General features: G+C 37.5%; 1 protein-coding gene across 4 annotated transcripts in view; it reads right to left on the bottom strand.

The window, feature by feature from the left end:
• ARHGAP5 (Rho GTPase activating protein 5) overlaps positions 1 to 12,413 on the bottom strand; it is a 78,765-nt gene extending 66,352 nt beyond the window's left edge. For 3 of the 4 annotated variants that reach the window (XM_061180761.1, XM_061180763.1, XM_061180764.1), the window contains exon 1: positions 11,978 to 12,127. The gene's annotated coding sequence lies outside the window, so the exon portion shown is untranslated. Of the gene's footprint in view, positions 1 to 11,977; positions 12,128 to 12,351 lie in introns of those variants that run through there. The other variant, XM_061180762.1, reaches the window with a different exon arrangement.
• Positions 12,414 to 12,681: the final 268 nt, after the last annotated feature.

Here is a 12,681-nt window from a genome sequence, read left to right as displayed (position 1 = left end):
ACACAAATTTTAATGTGATCTTACAAACTTTAAAATAAAACCCTCTTAACCAAATGTGCATTTTGTTTCTATTTCTTCCTATGAGTTAGAGGAAACAACTAGTCCTTTCCCCTCCCTCAATTTTCCTGCCTTTTCTGACTGGAGGCTGGCTATGTTTGACGATAACATACTAGTTGCGTTAACAACTCTCTCACAATTTTAAAAAACTATCTGCTTTCTATAACATGGTTTCTCAAAACTTATTCCCTAAAATGGAATTTCATATGAATTTAGCAAGATTTTAAAATTAAAAAAAATTTTCAATAAGTTTCAACATACTCCTGTGAAATCTATCAAATTTTATATCTAAAACCAATTAAGGATATTCATATACTTAAACAAGGAAATAGAAATAAATGAACAGTTAATACAAATAATGACAGCGTTTAACTAGATCAATGCTTCTCAAACGATCTAAGGACCAACTTTTATTTCATATCTGTAAGTCAATTTTTAAAAATACAATGAATGAAATGTTTAAAAAATCTAGGTCCCAGTTTCTTATTAGATTCAAGAGACACAAAATTACTGTCAAATTGTTTCTAAATGTTTTTGATTTCTGCATTTATTCTCTCTCAGAGTATTTACAAAGAGCTCACAGATCACATTTTGAGTAGCACAAAGCTAAAGAATTTTACGATTATGTATTTGAGAAAATCTTTTAGAATTATTTGATATACCAACAACATCAAATAAACTTTAAGAATTGCATGTAATTTAAATTAGGTTGTTTGTGTGGAAGCAATGAATCAGTCTCTTACGAAGGTTTTATTTGGAGATTCTTCACATTCTTTTGAGGTTGAAGAAAAAGCAATACATCATTTCTACCACATCAAAATTTCACAAGGAAAATATCCAGTCATGTACATCAACATATGTGAAAATTATCTTCAATCCAGACAAAATAAAAGAATAAAAAGACCATGAGGAAAAAAATAAAAGGTGAGAAAAGAAGCACTACCTGCCCCCAATATGTGGCTTCTCCACTACCCTCAAAATTGCAAGTAAACATCTATTTAGGTTGTGCTGCACATCTGCTATACTAACAACTAATGGTAAAGAGAAATTATTCTTGAAATTTAAAATTCTAATATTTCTAGTACAATAATATTTTTAAAAAATTTCAGATTTATTCTTGTATTCTGTAAGTTTATCCTACCAGTCTCAACCAAATATTAATTTTAACAATATCAGCCATCTGATATTCAAGCAAAATGTTTATTAGCTTCAATTCGGTAATAAATAAAATATTGCCGTGTTGAAGGAGCAACATAAGTAGTAGAAAACCATGAGTAAATAGAACTGATTTCAAATTCAACTCCTAGTATTTACTAGTTTATGACAATAGTAAAGCCCTAAACCTCTTGAGACATGGTTCCCCCACCTATAAAATGGGGCTGCCTATCTATACAAATTTAAGAACTAATTTTTTCTTTAATGTTAAGTGTTTAGCAAAGAAAAAAATGCTTAATAAATACTAAGTTCTGTTTTTAAAATTTGATTCTTAGAACCAAGGAAGCTGTTGAAGATCTATAAAAAATGATGTGATCAGACTGGTGACTTACAAATATTTATCTGGCAGCAGTATATACAATAACTAGCAGTATAAGAAATTAGGGCAGTCCCACCCGATGCTCTTAACTCTCTTTCATTAAGTAAAAATTTTAAAAGATGTTAATGTGATCAAACTGAATATTTGCACTTAGCACCAAGTTTAACATTCTTTACCTAAACTGCATAAAAGAACAACTGGGTTACTTCACGGATATTTACTGAAAAGACAACAGTGAACTAACTGGTTAACAAAGTTATAAACAGTGATAAAAAGGGAAATTAGTTTGTGAAAATAGCATAGTGATTCATAACTAACAAGAAAAAAAATTGAAAACACAGTGGAATACAAGGTCTATCCTTCTTTCTTACTAAGAAAGCAAAAAATTGCAGAAGATATCCTTTTAAATGTACATCAAAAGAAAACATAACCAGTGATTACTTTGGGGAATTTTTACATTAAACAGTACAAACACTGGAACTACATATAGCTCTTTATTAACTCTTTGGTAGACAAACATCTATTCTGGAAACTAAGAGCAATTCAAAGACTGTCCCTTGCTTTCCAGCTTAAGAGACACAAAGTTGTTAATAGAAAGGTAACAATACAACGTCATATGGACCTGAATATTGCAGAGAAGTGTCAACTACAAATCTAATCCTTGTCATAATGGTCACATCTTTGTTAATATTTTTTACATATACTTATTGAAATACATGAAAAGAATCATTCATGCTCTCCTAGAGCATAAACCTCAAAAGACTGAGATACTTTTCTATCTAAAGTTATAGAGCATAAGAGTAGAAATAAAAACACTATCACAAAATCAATTTTTAAAGTTTCAGAAAAAAAAAGGCCTTAAAAGTAAATGAAGATGAGTGGAGGCATGAAGTCTTCACTATTTCATCAGTCATTGAAAACTGGAAGGCTTTTTATCTAACAGACAAAAAAAAACACCTCTATTATATTGAGGATAATTTTGAATACTAAGGCTTCAACACATCCTAATTAATTTGTTAGTGGCAGTCTCTGAATTACAAATACTGAAGTTTAAATTAAAAATAAGGTAGCTTTGTGTGACATTTATGGTTAACAAACCAAATTCACAGTAAACTACCAATTAGACACAGTGAGGAACATCCATATTCTTTTTTCTAACGATGCTCTCAGGCAGGCTACCTGCTGGTATTCTGAAGTCAGATCCAGAGTTTATGTCATGAGTCACCATATAGTGATTTTCAAATTCTGGTGGGAAAATTCTTTCATCTAGAGGTGGGAAAGAACGCTGGGCAAATAAATAGTTGCTCTCTCCAACTCTTCATCAGAGCAGTGTCTTCTTTATTTGATTTACAGGTTTACTTAACTCAGAAGCTAAAGTTTATAAAAGTGTTTTCAGATTTTTTAAATGTTTCAGAAATCCTAGACCAGAAAAAAAAAAAATTGTTGCCATCCTGCCCTCAAAAAGATTTTGCCATTTGTTTGAGTGAGTATGCTATTACCACCTCAAGGGAGAAAGACAGCTCTCATGAGATTGGCTGTAATAGGTTATAAAGAAATTTACTTTCAGACACTTGGATAGTTTATACATACATGAATTATCCACTGGCCCTCACTATCCAAGTCAAAACTGCCCTCATTAACTAACCAAGGTAATTTTTCTTCTGTGCTGAGAAAAAAAGAATGCCTTCTGTTTTTTTTGTTTTGTTTTGAGTTCCCACTAGTAAGCTAATGGCCAATGTCTACCGGCAGGCTGTTTGATTTAATTTGAATATTCCTTTCAAATATTTTTAATGGTAATATTTGACTATGTCAATCCAGACATATCTTTTCTATTTTTGACATAACTATTTTCATATAACTAAAAATACTTCGTTTTCTCTAACATCTACTATCATGCTGATTTTTGCTCATGAAGAAACCAAGAAAAAACAATGACCTACTCAAAGTTACAGGGTTAAGATGAGTCTCTTGATGACCAATCTTTACTTTCTTAAGCAGTAGTGCTGCTTTTAATAGTTTGCAATGCAGTTTCTCATCCTGCCTTTAAGATTATCCTATAAACTTTCACTTCAAGGAAATATTTAGATTAAGCATCCTTACAGAAATTAATGACAATGTACAATTTTTGAGTGGAACTATCCTACAGTTGTCTGCTGCAATGAAGCTATCTCTACAACTAAGTTTTCTGAGATATTTTAAGCCATTCAAACATAACATGCTCCTTTTAATGGGAGTTTTAATAACATGAAGTGGTTTTCTGCAAAAAAAATGTTTTTAAGTTCTGTAAGGGATCTAGGAAACTGAAAAGATTCTTAGTAATTCTGGATTTAAACTAAATTTTGTTTTGTACCTTTTCACAAAACTGTTGCACTCATTAATCAATAAAAAGTATATTTTAAAAACTATTTTACACTTTTAAGTTACCATACTGTGTCAGGAAATTCTTGCTGGCCCTATCTTCAAAATACATCCAGAATTTATTGCTTTTCACTACCTTTATTGCTATAACTCTGATCTCATTCCACTGTCATCTCTGGCTCTGGATTATTCCAAAGGCTTCTAAACTAATTTCTCTGCTTCCACTCCTGCTCCCCTTCCCCAGTCTGTTCATAAAGCAGCCAGAGTAATTCTTTTAAAACGTAAGTCAGACCCTTCCTTTCTTTTGCTCAAAACTCTCCAGTGGCTCCTAAAAGTAAAAGCCAAGTCCTTTCAATGGCTTTCTACAAGATCTACCTTCTCCAGCCCTATCTTACTCTCTGACATACTCTCATACTATTCTCCCCATTCTCATTCTATTCCAGTCTCAGTGAGAAACGCTGAACTGTTGTTCAACAAGCTAAACATGTTCCTACCTTTGCACTTACTTTTCCTAATACTCCCCAAGTTCCCCTTTGCTTACCCTCCTAACTTACTATACAACTTACTTCTTTATTATCTGTCATTAACTCTATCCCTCTCCCTGCCCCACTCCAGGTTTAATAAAGATGCACAAAGGTACAAATCTGTTCATTCCATCCTCTGGGCTCCCAAGAGCCCAGAACAGTCCTTCCCACATAGTAGCTATTCAACAAATGCATGAATGCTAATAAATATTAAAATCAAATGTTCTTAAATCTTCGGTTAAAAAAAAAAGAAAGTAAAGCATGTTAGGTTTACTAAATAGGTGTCATGATTTATTAATCTAAAAGATTTTCTAAAGCTATTTATGGAGAAAATATACATATATTCAAGGTCCCAAAATTTTTTGTCAAAAATTAAGCCATCAGAATAAAGACTAACTATAATCTATAATACTGTACAGGCATACCTCGGAGATACTGCAGGTTTGGTTGCAGACCACCACAAGAAAGCAAGTATCACAATAACGTAAGTCACATGAATTTTTTGGTTTCTCAGTGCATATGAAAGTTATGTTTACACTATACTGTAGTCTACTAAGTGTGCGATACCATTATGTCTAAAAAAACAATGTACATACCTTAATTAAAAAATAATGCTGTTGGAAAAATGGCATCTATAGACTTGCTCTACACAGGGTTGCCAAAAACCTTCAATGAGCAAAAACACAGTATCTGCGAAGCGCAATAAAATGTATGCCTGTATTCAGCCAGAATAATCATCTAATTTTTATTTTTGACACCTAAAAATTTTTTTAAATCACAACTATTTACTACAGAAAACATTTCAAAGACCTAATTATGCAGAAGCAGCAGCTCTGTAATTATGTGCTCCATCTTCTTTAAGTCAAATAGAGAAAATATCCCTTAAATAAACAAATATTCAAAACAGAAGCAGATCCAAGCCCAAAGGTGATCATATATTCCACAATCTTAGGTAAACTTATCTAGAATAGTTTGAGAATAAAAACATCAACTGTATACTAAAAGATGAATATGGCATAATATCGCCTTAAAATATACTTTTCTTAATGTTGCTAATTCTCAATGACAAATATATGTTGTAAAAATTAGAAGAGGAAATGAAAAAGTCATTTTAACATATAAAAGATAGCTAAGTAAACAATGTTAACACCTGTAGGAGAGTCAATCATATTCCATGTTTTCTTTGACCAAGGTTTGTACCACATAAGCACACTATCTTAAGGTTGAAAGGAATGCTAAAGGCATCATTCCTATGAATTAGTCTTTACTGAAGCATATCTTGGTAAGATTCAGGATAAACTGTTAGGATGGAGATTTTGTTTTGTTTTTTTACCAAATTCCTAGCACTCAGATCAGTGCCTGACACACAGTGGGTGCTCAAGTATTTGATGACTGAATGAATCAATCTCCAGACTCGGATCCCAAACCACTGGACAATCTTGAAGTCATATTTGTAGTCACAATTAACAAAAATCACACACTATTATGGGTCCATAAGGTTTAGCACAGCAGAATATTCTAATATAAAAAGTCCAGTATTTTTTCCAAGATCTTTAGTCTGCTCATTAACACAAATTATAGGTTTATAAACATTAAGCCTGAAGGGTCCCTTCCAGAAGGGTCTCAGTAGGCAGTACTCTGAGATCTCCCCAAAACCTACTCAGCAAAGGTAATTTTGCTTTTATCCATTTTTATCTTTTGATATTTCAAGCATTTATTGTTTGAAAAAGTTTCATTGCAGAAAATATTTGAAAAGCAATGATGTAAACTATTCCCTAGATAGATTAACTGCCTATCCTGTTTTTAATCCACACTTTCCTCTAACAACATGTTGTCTCTGAGGGCATGGTGTCAAAGTTATTCTAAACTCTTCCTAGTCCATTTCCTTATTCTGTGATGAAAACAGAAGAACCAACAGTAACCTCATTTACATCAACCTATGTAAGCAACCCATTAAGTACATACTGTGCTTAGCTACTATTTGCTTAGCTTTATGTCAGAAGTTTTGAGGGTACAAAGGTACGTATAGGGAAGTCCACTAAGCCAGGCTATGAATATGCTCCCTTCCAGGGTCTGAGTCCTTTCTTCTCACTTTGAAGAACTGAAAAGCAGGGGGAAAGGGCATAATTTAATGTTTGTTATTGTAATGCTACACAGGAGGGAAAACAAACTACATTAAGTTTAACAATATTCTTAATTATGGGAACATTAGGGAGTCAAATAAGAATCTCAAAAAGGGGTATAGACTAAAAAGGAGGTATGGATTTTTTTTAAAAGGATGAAAAACACTTTCCCCACTATTTTTAAGAAGCTTTATATATAGTACCATAGCTGAGGCAGTGTGCTATACTATGGAACTGATAAATGTAATAGGAATTCAAAGAAATGAAAAATCAGTACAAATTGGTATAGGTCAGGGCTTGGAAAACTTTTTCTGTAAAAGGCCAGACAGTAAATATTACAGCCATAGACAATACTTACAAAAATGATCATTGGTTATTTATGGACAATGAAATTTGAATTCCATATAATTTTCACATATTTCAAAATATTATTCTTTTAACTGTTTCCTCAACCATTTCAAAATGTAAAAAGCCATTAAATGAAAACAGGCAGCAGGCTGGATATGGCCCAGAGGCTATAATCTGCAGACCCCTGCAACAGATTAAAGGATCTGAGTAAACTCTGAAAACAGACTGGATTTGGATTTTAAAAAGAAGTCCTTCCTGGTGTGTGATTAGGGTGGAGTGGTTGAGCACAGCTGCCATGCTGGAAAGTAGAGACTTATTTCTTATTTATTTCTGAAGATATAAGATCTATAGAAGGTCTTCAAGGGCAAACATGAGTTAGACTTTGTAATGAGCAATAAGAAGCCATTCCAGATTAGACGTAGAATACAAAATTGGATTTGGTAGGGCACAATGCCCAAGAGATGGACATATACTAGAGGCTGGAAAGCACCTGAACTATCACAGAACTGAAAAGAGCAGTCCAAGACAAAGATCTTGGTGACTGGCTGCTAGATAAAAGAAATAAAGACAAATGAGTCAATGTTTCTTAAAGAAAAACTAACTAGTCTCAGCAAAAGATGGTGCTATCACTTGAGTTTCAGGTAACAGTATTACTAAGACAAATGAAAATACAGAAATGAAATGAGGCAAAGTCAAGATCAGTAACATCAATTTCAAGATCATAAGCTTTAGAAAATCATTTAAGAGACCATTTGATTTAATACTCTTTGTAACAAACATCCAAAGATTTACAAACTTACAGAGAAGAGTAGAAATCTGGATCTCAGTTTCCCAGATCATAGGAATGTTAATTTTCTACTTTCTCTTTAGTAATCAACCAAAATAAAAATAAAGGAGCAAATAAAAAGAGATACATTATCCTGACTCTGGAAAGGCAAGTATAGAAAGAAACGTAAAATATTGGATCACAATATTGGATCACTAGGAAGAAAATAAACAAACTATATACCTTAACAGAAGCCAAAGAATGAGTTTTCCAAGGCTGTTTGACAATGCCAAATATAATAACAAGGACAGTAATGCAGATGTAATTTGTTTATTTCCCGATTACTCCTCCTATTAACCTTGTGTTAACACTTTCCCCAATCCTTCAATTTGGCTCACAACATACAAACTGATGCTCTTACATTTTTACCTTATATTTTCCCCTCACCTGTCAATTTATCCACACTTCCCCTGTGCTTTGGGTCCACAGTGTCATTAACTTGATGTCTTTTTTTCTCACTCATCCCAATCCTAGGCAACTTCCAAACGACAACTCTTTTATCTAAATTCCTTTACACCAATTTTTAAATCAATAGGTACTACCTTGTATATGGCTCTTCTACTCTATTTTTAACTGGCATTTAACTATTCCTAAATTGTCAAGCTCACTCCCCACCAAAGCTGTAAGCTCCTTTAAGGGAGCAATATTTTATATTTCCTTGTATCACTCACAGTGCCTAGTTGCTCAACAAAATACTGGTCAGGGATAATAAAATAGACTAAATCTAATACGAAGCTAGAAAAATAAAAATTCACCTTTCCATTAACTCTTCATGATGAAAAGCTTGAGAATCTAACCAAATGGAACATACCAGTCATATTTTAACCCTAGAATTACAAAGTTATGCATAATTTTTTCCCAACAGTCTAATTCTAAGGAGTAAAACACACAGACATGACCAATATTAACAACCTATTTTATCTGACTGCAAATCTAAGGAATCGTGGACAGTCAACCTCCAAAATACAGTGAAAACAAAAACAAAAACCTTTTTTGTCTCTCTTACATTCAAACTCCTATTTGCAGTCAAAACATCCAAATTCAAATGCTTCTTCTGTAAAGGTTTCCCAAAGAGGCCCTGACAGAAACAGTGGTTCTCTTTTCCGCATCTCTTAGTACTTGTAACTATTTATTCCTGGTAAAGTTACTACTAACTTATCTTGGTACCCCCAAGGCCAGGCACACAGTAAGTGCCAAAAAAGATAATCTGAATTAATGAATACAAATTGGAGGCTTTCAAAAAATTTCTAATGCAGATGATTTCTTTTTTCAAAGGAATTTTTATATTTAAGTATTGATACAATACATTTAATAGACAAAAATAAAGGCTGCCCTGGTTTTGAAGGGCGGGGTATCAGAGGAAGTCTCAAGACATCCAGCAAAACTCCATAAGGGATCCAAGGAACGGAATACGAAAACCAATTAAAGTTCATACTTAAAATTCTTAGCACTGAACTATTTTTTCTTAATTTTCCTAGTTTGAGAAAATTATCAACAACCTTCACTTAAACAAATAGGAGCTTGATTACTCAAGTCACCAAATAATGGATCACTTTATAAAGTTTCTTCACAGTTCTTTAAAAAGCCAAATTCCCTTGGTGTATTTCAAATGTATTTCACAAACATCCTTTAGGAACATAAGACATTACTAAAACAGAACACTATACAGCGCTTCTTGAGTGAACTATATTACCTGTATCCTTCCTTGGTGGGCAAAGAAAAAATCAGCCCAAATAAATAGTTTTAAAAATAATATCTATGGAAACTGAAGTTGTGAAAATTAAAACATTCTATAGCTACCAAGAAAATCTCTATTATGCCATTTCATATTTAAGAAGTGAATACTAAAGGCAACACTTACCTTAAGTCCTGCTAATGATGAAAAAGTAAAAGTTTAGTAAGCTCTTCTTGAGAAATAATTTTTTCAATTTAAAAGTGAGTTACAAAACTGTTATTCTAAGCTGTGCCACAACTTCAATTCCAAAAAAAGAATGCAAGTATTTTATTCCTTAAAAAATCTTAACTTTCAAGGTCAAAATAATTTTCTCCAAAAGAGCAAGTGTGCAGATTTAAATCTGCCTTTCAAACATAAAAACATGGGGGTGGGGGCATGGTTTGAAAACATTTAGGATAAGTACCATGTGACAGAAGTAAGATATTAATTTTGCAATACAATTTCTAAACGGCTAAAGTAATTTAAATGTGGGGAGAGGTGCTAAAAAATTGATAAAGATATCAGATTCTGTGACAATTCTTTCTCATATCAAGTGTAACACACCCCATTCCCCAGTGCTCTTACAATTAACGTACAAAGAATGGTAAAATAAGACATGCTGAGGTGGGTTAAAAAAAATGTAGCCTACACATGACAACCAAATCGATTGTTATCTAGTCACCTGTATTGCTCTAATTTTTGCTTTAAGTCAATCTGATCAATAGTGCTATTTCTTGAAAGTTAAATGCACAGGTATTCCCAGCTTTTCAGTCGTGTATGTTTAGTCACATGCTCCAAGGCCTATGCAAGTTTTTGGTGATCTGCATTTACCAGTCTCTTCCTCTGATCTATTGATACTACAGATACAAGAAATGTGAGTCAATTACAAAGAACACATGAAAAAGCCAAAAATGAGAAAGCAATTTAAAATGGAAGCAAAACCTTAATCTGGAAACTGCCTAGCAGGTTACCTATATGGTCAGTATGTCCATCTAAAAATAGTAAATAAGAGTACAGTTTTATCACATTAAAGTCAAATAAACTGGAATTGACAGCAAAACACTTCCAAACACATTTTATTAACATATCTTACTTAACTAAATATTTTTCTTAAGAGTTGAATCTAGATCACATTTTTGTTAAAAGAACCATCTTAAATGGAGACTTAGAGAAATATTCCCTGAAATGAAGGAGAACATCAATGTAAATAAACACTCCCTAATATACTATTCAAATTGAATACTGGTTTTGTATTTGTTTTAAGTGGAGTCGACAAACCCCGCCCCCCAACACCTGTAGAAGACAGCATAAGCAAAAATCAGTAAATATAGCGATGTATTTCACTGTTTTATACCTGAACACTTTTTAAAGAATGATGTCGTTTCCTACCAATCACAAAGGCAAAAGCAAATTATCGCTGGGAATTTAAACTTAAAAACGCGCGTACACACCATCTGCATGCCTATTTTGGCCTAAATTTAAAACATTTAAATTCCCATATATTCAGCATGGGCCCAGACTGGATTTCTATCATATTGTAAAAGCATAAGCTTCTCCCCTACAACTTTCTCGAAATTTTACTAAACGTCCTGATAGTTTGCCTTGACTTCCGAGCACCTTTCAGCCTCAGCTGCACCCAGAGCGTCCACCTCACTTGCATTTCTAATAACGCTGGAGAGGGAGGGTGTGAAGGAGTGAGTGTATTTATGTGTGGATAAGTGCGCGCGCGCTCCCGCGCAGCTCCCCACCCCCACCCCGATACTTTTCTTTAGTGGAAACAGGGAGAATCTAGAGGTTATTCTAGCGAGAACTCAGTATCAAAGGCTCACCCAGTCGCAGTCAACCCTTAGGACTCTTGTGTTTTGGTTGCGCAGCGCAACTTCTCATATCCTACCCCGAGCTTTAGGAGCAGACGGGAAATTGGTGAACAGAACCCAGAGCGGAGTGGGGGAGCGAGAGAAAAAAAGTGAAAGGGCCAATCCCCCAGAAAGGCGCTCAAGTTTGCAACGAGGGCTGTGTCTCCGCGAATATGCGCCCACCCCCCTCTCCCCCTTCCAGGTGTAACTCGTTAACAGCAGCCACCCGGGCAACAGACACGGCCACCTTCCTCCCCCACGCACCATCCGAGACCAGAGCAAGTGAGGGCGGCGGGCGAGAGCGGACACCCGGCGGGGCCCGCGCGATCCCCGGCCGCCACCAGGCCTCCGCCGACCCCTGCCCCGTCACCTGTGGAGAAAGCGCCCCCCCCCCACGGCCTCTCTGCCCTTCACGCCGCCCGTATCCTCCCCGCGGCAGCCGCTCCCCGCCCCGGCCTGCGAGAACCGAGCGCGGCGCCAGGCTCCCCTCGGCGGCTGCGGGGCCCCAGCCCCTTGAACTGGTTACAACCGGCGGCGGCGACCGAGCAGGACAGAGGGCAGCGGGCGGCTGGAGGGTCCCCGGCGGGGAGGGGGCGAGCCGGCAGGCCCGGAGGAGCGGGGAGTCGCAAGGTCCTACCTAACACCGTCGGTCTCCTCCGTCTCCTCCTCAACGGCAGCGGCCCCGGCGGTGGCGGCGGCAGCGACATTCCTGGGGAGCGCTCCCGCCGCCGCCTCCTCCTCCACTCTCTGCTCGTCTCTCTTCCCCGGCGCGCTCACCGTGCGCCGCGTCCCTTCAGCCACCTCCCCCCGCCCTCCCCAACACACACGCCCCGAAACCTCAAGCCCTACGGCTCCCGCGGCCGGGTAACCCACCCTCCCTCCCTCCCCGCCACCAGCGGCGGCCCCGTCCCTCCCCCTTTCCCCGGCGCCCGCCGCCGCGCCGGGCTCAGTAATGGCGGCCACTCGGGCTCCCTCGCGCTGACGGATCTCTCCCTCTCTCCCGAACTTTACCTCAGCATCTCTCCCGGCGCGCACCGCCGGAACGCACGCGCGCGCGCGCGCTGCCACACACCCGGCCGGGGGCGGAGCGGCGGCGCAGCCTCGACGGGGCGCGCGCGCGCGCAGCCACAGCGTCCTCCCCACAATCCCCCGCCCCCGCCGCCCTCACCTCGCGACGCCTCCCGCGCCGCGAGCCCGGTTGGGCCCCTCCCCTGCCCTCGTCTCCCGGGAGCCTGGGAAGGCGCGAGCGCCCGAGAAGGAGGGAGGGAGTGAGCGCGCGGGGCCGCGTCCTCGCTCGCGTCCCGGCTCCCCCATTGGCTTCTTCCCCTCCCCCTTCTTCCT

This window comes from Eubalaena glacialis, chromosome 2 (genome assembly GCF_028564815.1).
Source record: "Eubalaena glacialis isolate mEubGla1 chromosome 2, mEubGla1.1.hap2.+ XY, whole genome shotgun sequence".
Classification (NCBI taxonomy): Eukaryota; Metazoa; Chordata; class Mammalia; order Artiodactyla; family Balaenidae; genus Eubalaena; species Eubalaena glacialis.
This window is presented reverse-complemented; position numbering and strand designations above follow the sequence as displayed.